Genomic DNA, 7,385 nt, shown 5'->3' with positions numbered 1-7,385 from the left:
AACCATAAGTCAGGTTGTGATACATGATTCCAGGCTCTTTCTTGGCACTTAATTGGCATTTATTTGGTGTATTTCTGCTTTAAGAGATGGTCTGGTTTTTCCCTCTGCCTGTGCTTTTATACTTCAAACTTAAAGAAGTACTCTTTATGTCAAAACATATAATTTCCAGTGTACAGAGTTACTTCATGGTCTTTTCCTTGCTTAGTTAATTTTATTTTCAAGGACTCTACCCTCCTGCATGGGTTTCAGTCTGCCACTACCTGTATCTCCTTTTCACATAGCTGTCTTATTGTTATCTGTAAGCTACAGCCTCTGCGTGAATGTGGAGCGATGCAAATGGGCATTAGTGGTATTCCGATCACATTAAAAGGAAATGCCCAACAGTGGATAGGGCTGCTTTTGCCTTTTATTTTTGTCAGTGGTCAGGCATCTAACTTACTATTTTTTTGACTTTATAGGAAGTTGAAAAGAAAATTTAGGGGGAAGAATCAAACACCCCTGGCAAGGAAACATTTAAAACTACAATCAACCAATTCCATTTTGAGGTTTTTAAATGTTGTTACCTGTAGCTACATTTTCCAAAGGACAGACACATTCACACTCACCAAATGCCCTGAGAGCACTCCTTAGAGATGTGATCCAGAACACTCCACCCTCTCCACGTGCCATTGACCATCTGCCCAACATGTCCTCTGAAGTCTTCCATTTTATAGAACTATCATGGAGACTGGAGGAGTCCGACAGGATATAACTCTATACAAAAACATTTTACCGATAGTTCTGAAAATAGAATGGTGTGACACCATGTAGTATAGAGTTAAACACATCATTATGAAATATCCAAATGAGAACACTCAAACAGGAACAATAAGCCAGCACAGTATGAAAAGAAACTTGAATCTCTAATATTTCTAAAATAATTAACATGTAAAGCAATTTTAATATGTTCTTTTCACGTTAATCTGCAGTACAATTCACTACTCTTACGTGAAACATACAAGCACAAGAGTTAAAAATAATTTAACTATATTTAAAAAATATTTATTTCCACCTGTGATTGTATCCCAGTCTCTTTTATTTGCCTGATATTGCTTATGGAAGAAAGAATTGATGCTGCTTAAACATACTAATAGTATCCAAATATATCCAATTACTTAGGAAAATAACCTGAACAAGGTGTGTATTATGGTAAAGTTATTTGCACAATTTAAGTGCGAGAGCTGAAGAAAGAAAACCACTAGAAAAATATCAAATTTTATGAACTGTAAAAATGTATTAGTTTGACCATATAAACTTGCCAAAATTCTACTGTTTTGACCTAATACATAAGTAATTTATTAAATAAACTGGTTATGAACGCACTCATATTCCAGGGTAGACATGTGGATGGGAGGATGAGCCAGCACATACACACTACCTTGTAAAACACACACACACACACATACATACATTATTTTCCTACAGTGACTATCAACCTAGGACTAAGGTTGAGGACCCTGTACTCTTCTCCTAGAGTGAAGGACTTCCTACAAAGTTCTTTTAGATTTTTGCAAATAGGGCCCTAACTGGTTGGCCAACCATACACGTGCAGACATGTTTGACTTTGTAGTGTATATAAGGCAGGCTGAGGTAAAACATGGCAGTTTCACAGTGTGTAATTTCAAAAGAGTTTAATAAAAAGACAGTCGACAAAAGTCTGTTTAGAGTGTAGCGAAACCAAGAGGAGGCTCAGAACCTCAGAAGAGGCTGAGGCCTGAAGGGAAGAAGGGGAAGAATGGTATAAACAGAACCCAGGGAGGCAGTTGACAGGGGCTGGGACTTAGGGACACAGCCAGTCCTATAGGAAATATGCCAGACAAAGCAATATTCTTCCTCTAGTCGCCGTTCCCGGAACCAACCTGGAAGGCAGAGAGCAAAGGAACTCACAGATGTAGTCCATACAGGTGAGTCTCCTGCGCACAGATTACTGCAAAAAATAATGGACAGTGTGTCTGGTTTTATTAATTCAAATTCTTGCTCTGGTGACTCCCCCATCAGACTCCACTCATCAACCCTTTTACCCCTCAATAACATCCAGTACCCATGGTGTGACAGCAGAATCACTTCAGTAGAAAGTGATATGGGAGCCCCATTTTAATTTCATAGCTTTATAATGGTTATTCTTACAAAATTGACTAAAAAGATTTTCATGGATGCATTTTCAAAATCAAAAGAATAATATTAAATTAATTTTATAATATGCAATTTATCACTGGATTTAGTGAAACGTTATACAACAATTTTTAAGCTTAGAAACATATATGTTGTCAGGTAAATAAGAAACAGCATATACCCTTACTAGAATCAATATTGCATACTTTATTGATTTTTATGCTGAAACTCCTAAAACAATAAAACTCCTGAGTCAGGATTTTATTTTGACCTGGGTCAGAGCAAATTGAATCCAATGGTTATATTATTGCAGAATTTGGTACACAGTGTGGTTTTCACACCATTCCAGCCATCAATTCGCTTGGCTATAAATTACCTGGCACTCAGCCTATCAAAGAGAAGCTGACTGAATCTTACCGTGTGCTGCAGCATGGTGATGTGCCAACGTAGTTCTAAGTCAGATTTTCTGTTCATGTGCTGCTCTACCAAACAGCTCAGAAATGTCAGGAATGTTACTGAGCTGCCAATATGTCTAATGCATGGTAGAAAGTACATGGTGAAAAGCTTTCCCTTTTGTTTTCTTGGTTATATTAGTGTAGTCTGAACTTTTTATGGCTCCAGATGGGCACCACCTGAACAACTGTTTTTCTTCCATAAAAGATTGCCATGTCCTTATGGCAGAGAAAGTGCCTTTGTTATAGTACATACTCCTACTGTAGGATTAACTCAAACCTTTGAGGTGTGAGGATTCAGTTTTATGCTTAAAAAATCTGAAATAACCACAGTCTTTGAAATTTCTTGACTAAATCTCAACCTGAATTTGAGAATGGGAGATTTTTTTGTAAGTAATTTAAACCACATATAACCCCCACCCCCACGTTACCCCTCCTCTTCCCAAATACCCTGTAGCAAATAAGGGTGGGAGTTCAGTTATAGGCAGCTAAAAATAAGCCAGCAAATTCTACCCCTCACATTTCCGACCTGAAGCAGAAAATACACTACTTTTTGGCACCCAAGGACAGCAGAGAATTGCAGGTGCACAGGATGAAAGGCAAAGAATTGAAGAAGCTTTCCATGATAGGAGAAAGCTTAAGGAGCAAGAATAAGGACACCTGGGTTCTGCTGCTGGTTCTGTGTCACAACAGCTGTGTGATCCTAAGTAAGTCTTTTAGCCTTGGAAGCCTCATCTGTAAATTGAAGATAATAATACTTCCCTGCTCTAGTTTTATTGGACTATCTTGAGAATCAAGGGAGTTGATGACATGACATTGGGAAGTGCTTGGAAAATAGTAGATCTCTATACAAACACACCATGAATAAAAATAGTACAAAATTTCTTATATGAAAAAATACATCAGGATAAAAATATTACTGAAACACACTCACACAAGATTCCTGATAAAACCCTCCTATACAGAATCCAGGCATTCAGAATCAATCATTTGGAAAAGCAAAATACGATCACGAGTAGTCACCAGAAACATTTAGAACACAGCTTACCAAATTGGGTTCCATGAAATTCTTTAAGCAGAATGCTTATAGGTGTTATATTAAAAGAAGAAGGAAGGGGGACTGGACCAGTGGTGTAGTGGTTAAGTTCGCATGCTCCCCTTTGGCAGCCAGGCATTCGCAGGTTCAGATCCCAGGCACAGAACTACACATTGCTCATCAAGCCACGCTGTGGTGGCGTCCCATGTACAAAATAGAGGTGGATTGGCACAGATGTTAGCTCAGCAACAATCTTCCTTAAGCAAAAAGGAAAACTGGCAACAGATGTTAGCTCAGGACCAAATCTTCCTCACTGAAAAAAAAAAAAAGAAGAAGAAGGAAGAGAAGGAAAGATGGAAGAAAGGAAGGAGGGAGGGAAAGAGGGAAAGAAGAGACAAGGACAGAAGGGGATTCCATAGCCAAATAAGTTTAGAAAACAAAAACAAACTGACAAGATTTTTCAGATTTTAATATCCTGTTCTTTAACCTCATTGCTACATAAAAAGGGTACATGGTATGCAGTGTTTCCAAATTTTTTTTGAAAATTGAAACTGCTAGAATGTACTTTGAAAAATGCTGTTGTAAAGGGAATTTACTTAATCAAGCAATTCAGGAAAGCAGCCAAATCCGGGAACAGTGGAGGAAGCAGGTTCCTTGATGCACAGAGAACATCAATCAAAACAAACAAAAAACAATACCAGTGGCTACCATGTGGTTCAGTAATTCACTGGTTACAAAACGCTTCCACGTCATTATCTCTTTTGATTCTCAATCCACTTTTGCAAAATAGGTATTGTATCTACGTTTGCAGATAAAGAAGCACATGGTGGTGGAGTTTCAGTGTCTAAGATCACATAGCTTGTGGCAGAACATGAGTTTCAAACCTGATGTATCTAACTTCAAATCCAGCGAGTTTTCACCGGAGCCTGTTGTTTTATTGTTTAGAAAGAATAAGAGAAACAGAGAAGCTCTTTGTAACAGTTCTTTAAAAACTCAAAATAAGAGATAGAGACTTTTTCTTCCATTAGATCCTACATACCTCTGGCATAGTGGTTTTTAAAGGGAACAGTACCACCCTGTGTGGGGGCGGAGAGAGAGGCTTTTAGGTATCTGGACAGCTAATATGACTGGCATTTACTGGAATGAGAGATCCTAAAGGTCTGTGCAAAGGAGGGGAGGGCTGAACCATTTTCAAATGTCCTACTAAACTATTAGCTAGTGTTAAGCACACCAAAATACAGTCTAAGAGTCCTTTATACAGGTAATACTAAAAAGCTTTTACAAAACTTATGTGAAAAGCTAAGTAATATAGGAACAGGTCATTATGATAGGATGCTACTGTAGAATAAAGACATTGTCTTGAAATTTGTTAACACTGGGACTTCTCTCTCAATTATGGTATTTATAAATACATGCTGAGTTGAAAATAATTTCGATGAATTAGAACAGTTATTGAAAAAGAGAAAAACAGCTTGCAAGTATGTAAAAGGATATTTGAGAAAAATTTAACAAAATTAGAACCAAATATTAAAATATTAGAGATATCAAGGTTTTGATCAAATTTCATTAATGACGATGGTTAAAAATATTTTATATGTTGCCACCCTATAAACATATATTAAATTTTTGAAACATAATAATGAGAAATCTGTGTTGTGCCAAGTTACATACTAATCTTTTTGCCATATTACCAAGTTAATGGTTGCTTTTGTTTTTTATTCTGATATGCCTTTCGAGGTCTCCCATAGAACTTTTCTAGAGTCTCTAGCATTATTGCTTACTTCTAATCCCTGCTGTCTTTCAGAAGATATTACCACCAAGATTGTTTAAAGTACAAGAGATTGACTATGTGCTTCAAGAAGTAGGGAGCTTCAAAGGTAGGGGAGATGGTTTGTATGATACTTCATTATTATACAAAGCTTTCAAAAAGAGTCATTTTAGGGACAGCTAATGTTCTCTTGACTTATTTGTATTATTCAAGGATCCATGTATGACCAAATATAGAAGATCTGATTTTGGTCATTGTTGATTCTGTGATCTTTGACTAATCATGTAATCTCTCTGAACTCAATGTCTATAACAGTAAGACTAAAAGATTTGGATTATATAGCTTCTAAGATCATTTCCACTTCTGAAGTTATAAGATCTAAAATCTTTCTATAATTAGTCTTTTCATTAGAGTGCAAGCATCTGCTTATTTTGTGATGTTAATTATTCTTATACATAAATTTTTAGGGTAAGACCTGGTCTTTGAATAGTGTATCATTTATATACATACTTCAGTTCTCGTTAGGAGAAAAGTGCACAGCCATTTGATTTCATACTATATGGTACATACATTTTGCTTCTTTTTCCTTTAGTCCAGGAAAATGCATCATTACCAGATTATGCATGACTTTTAAGAATATTTCAAAAGATAAGAGAATGAACATTTGAAAATAACATAGATTCAAATCTTAAAATCAAACTTGACTTCCTTCTTACTGATGTATTAAATTAATTGCCAGTGCATGTGGCTAATACCTCCTTCTCATTCCTGAAAACCTATGGATTATTTCCAATCCAGCCTTGCTACTCCTACCTAGATTAGGCCCTTAGGCTGTATCTACTGCACATCCACAGCAACCATCCCAACTGAGAAAATTGCTCTCTCTCTCTCTCTCCCTACTCCTTTTGTTTATTACTGAAGACTTTAATATTTAACTTTACACCTTGTGAACTACAAAATCCCAGAGGGTGTTATTCACATATATATTCTATGCATTGGCCAACCTCCAAGGCTTATCTCAAATATTCTCTAAGAGATGCCACCACCTTCATGTAATTTTAGAACTCCTCTGACGTGGACAATACCTGCCTCAGGGAGTGCTGGCTGCCATAATAAAATACCATAGGCCAGGTAGTTTAAAGAACAGAGATTTATTTTCTCACAGTTCTGGAGGCTGAAAAATCCGAGATCAAGGTGCTGGCAGATTTGGTTTCTGGTGAAAAGTCTCTTCTTGGCTTGCAGACAGTTGCCTTCTTGCTGTATCCTCACATAACCTTTCTTTGATGCTTGTACATGGAGAGAGAGAGAAAGAGAGACAGAGTCAGGTATGAGAGAAAGAGAGAGAGAGAGATCTTTTTCTCTTCTTGTAAGACTGCTAATCCTATCTTAAAGGCCAATCCTCATGACTTCGTCTAATCCTAATTACCTCCCCAAAGCCCCATTTCCAAATACCATAACACTGGGGGTTAGGGCTTAAACATATGAATTTTGAGCGGACACAAACATTCAGTCCATACCGTTCTGTCCCTGGATCCCAAAATTCAGGTCCTTCTTGCATGTAAAATACATTCATTCCATCCCAACAGTCCCAAAAGTCTTAACTTGTTCAGGCATCAACTCTAAAATCTGAAGTCTGGTCTCAGCTAAATATTATCTAAATCTGAAATTGTTGAGACTCGGAGTACAATTCATCCTGAGGGAAAATTACTCTCTAGCTATGAACCTTGAAACTAGACAAGTTAATGTGCTTCCAAAATACAGTGGTGGGACAGCCATAGGATAGACATTCCCATTCCAAAAGTGAGAAATAGGAAAGAAAGAAAGGATGATGGGTCCCCAGCGAATCCAAAATCTAGCAAGGTGAATTCCATCAGATTTTAAGGCTTGAGAATAATCCTTATTGGTTCCATGATCTGCCCTACATCCCATTGGGGCGATGATCCCATCTCTATGGCTCTGCTGGGTGGGGTTCACACCC

Source organism: Equus quagga, chromosome 7 (assembly GCF_021613505.1).
Source record: "Equus quagga isolate Etosha38 chromosome 7, UCLA_HA_Equagga_1.0, whole genome shotgun sequence".
Classification (NCBI taxonomy): Eukaryota; Metazoa; Chordata; class Mammalia; order Perissodactyla; family Equidae; genus Equus; species Equus quagga.
The sequence above is the reverse complement of the archived record's forward strand: the minus strand, read 5'-3'. Positions refer to the sequence as shown.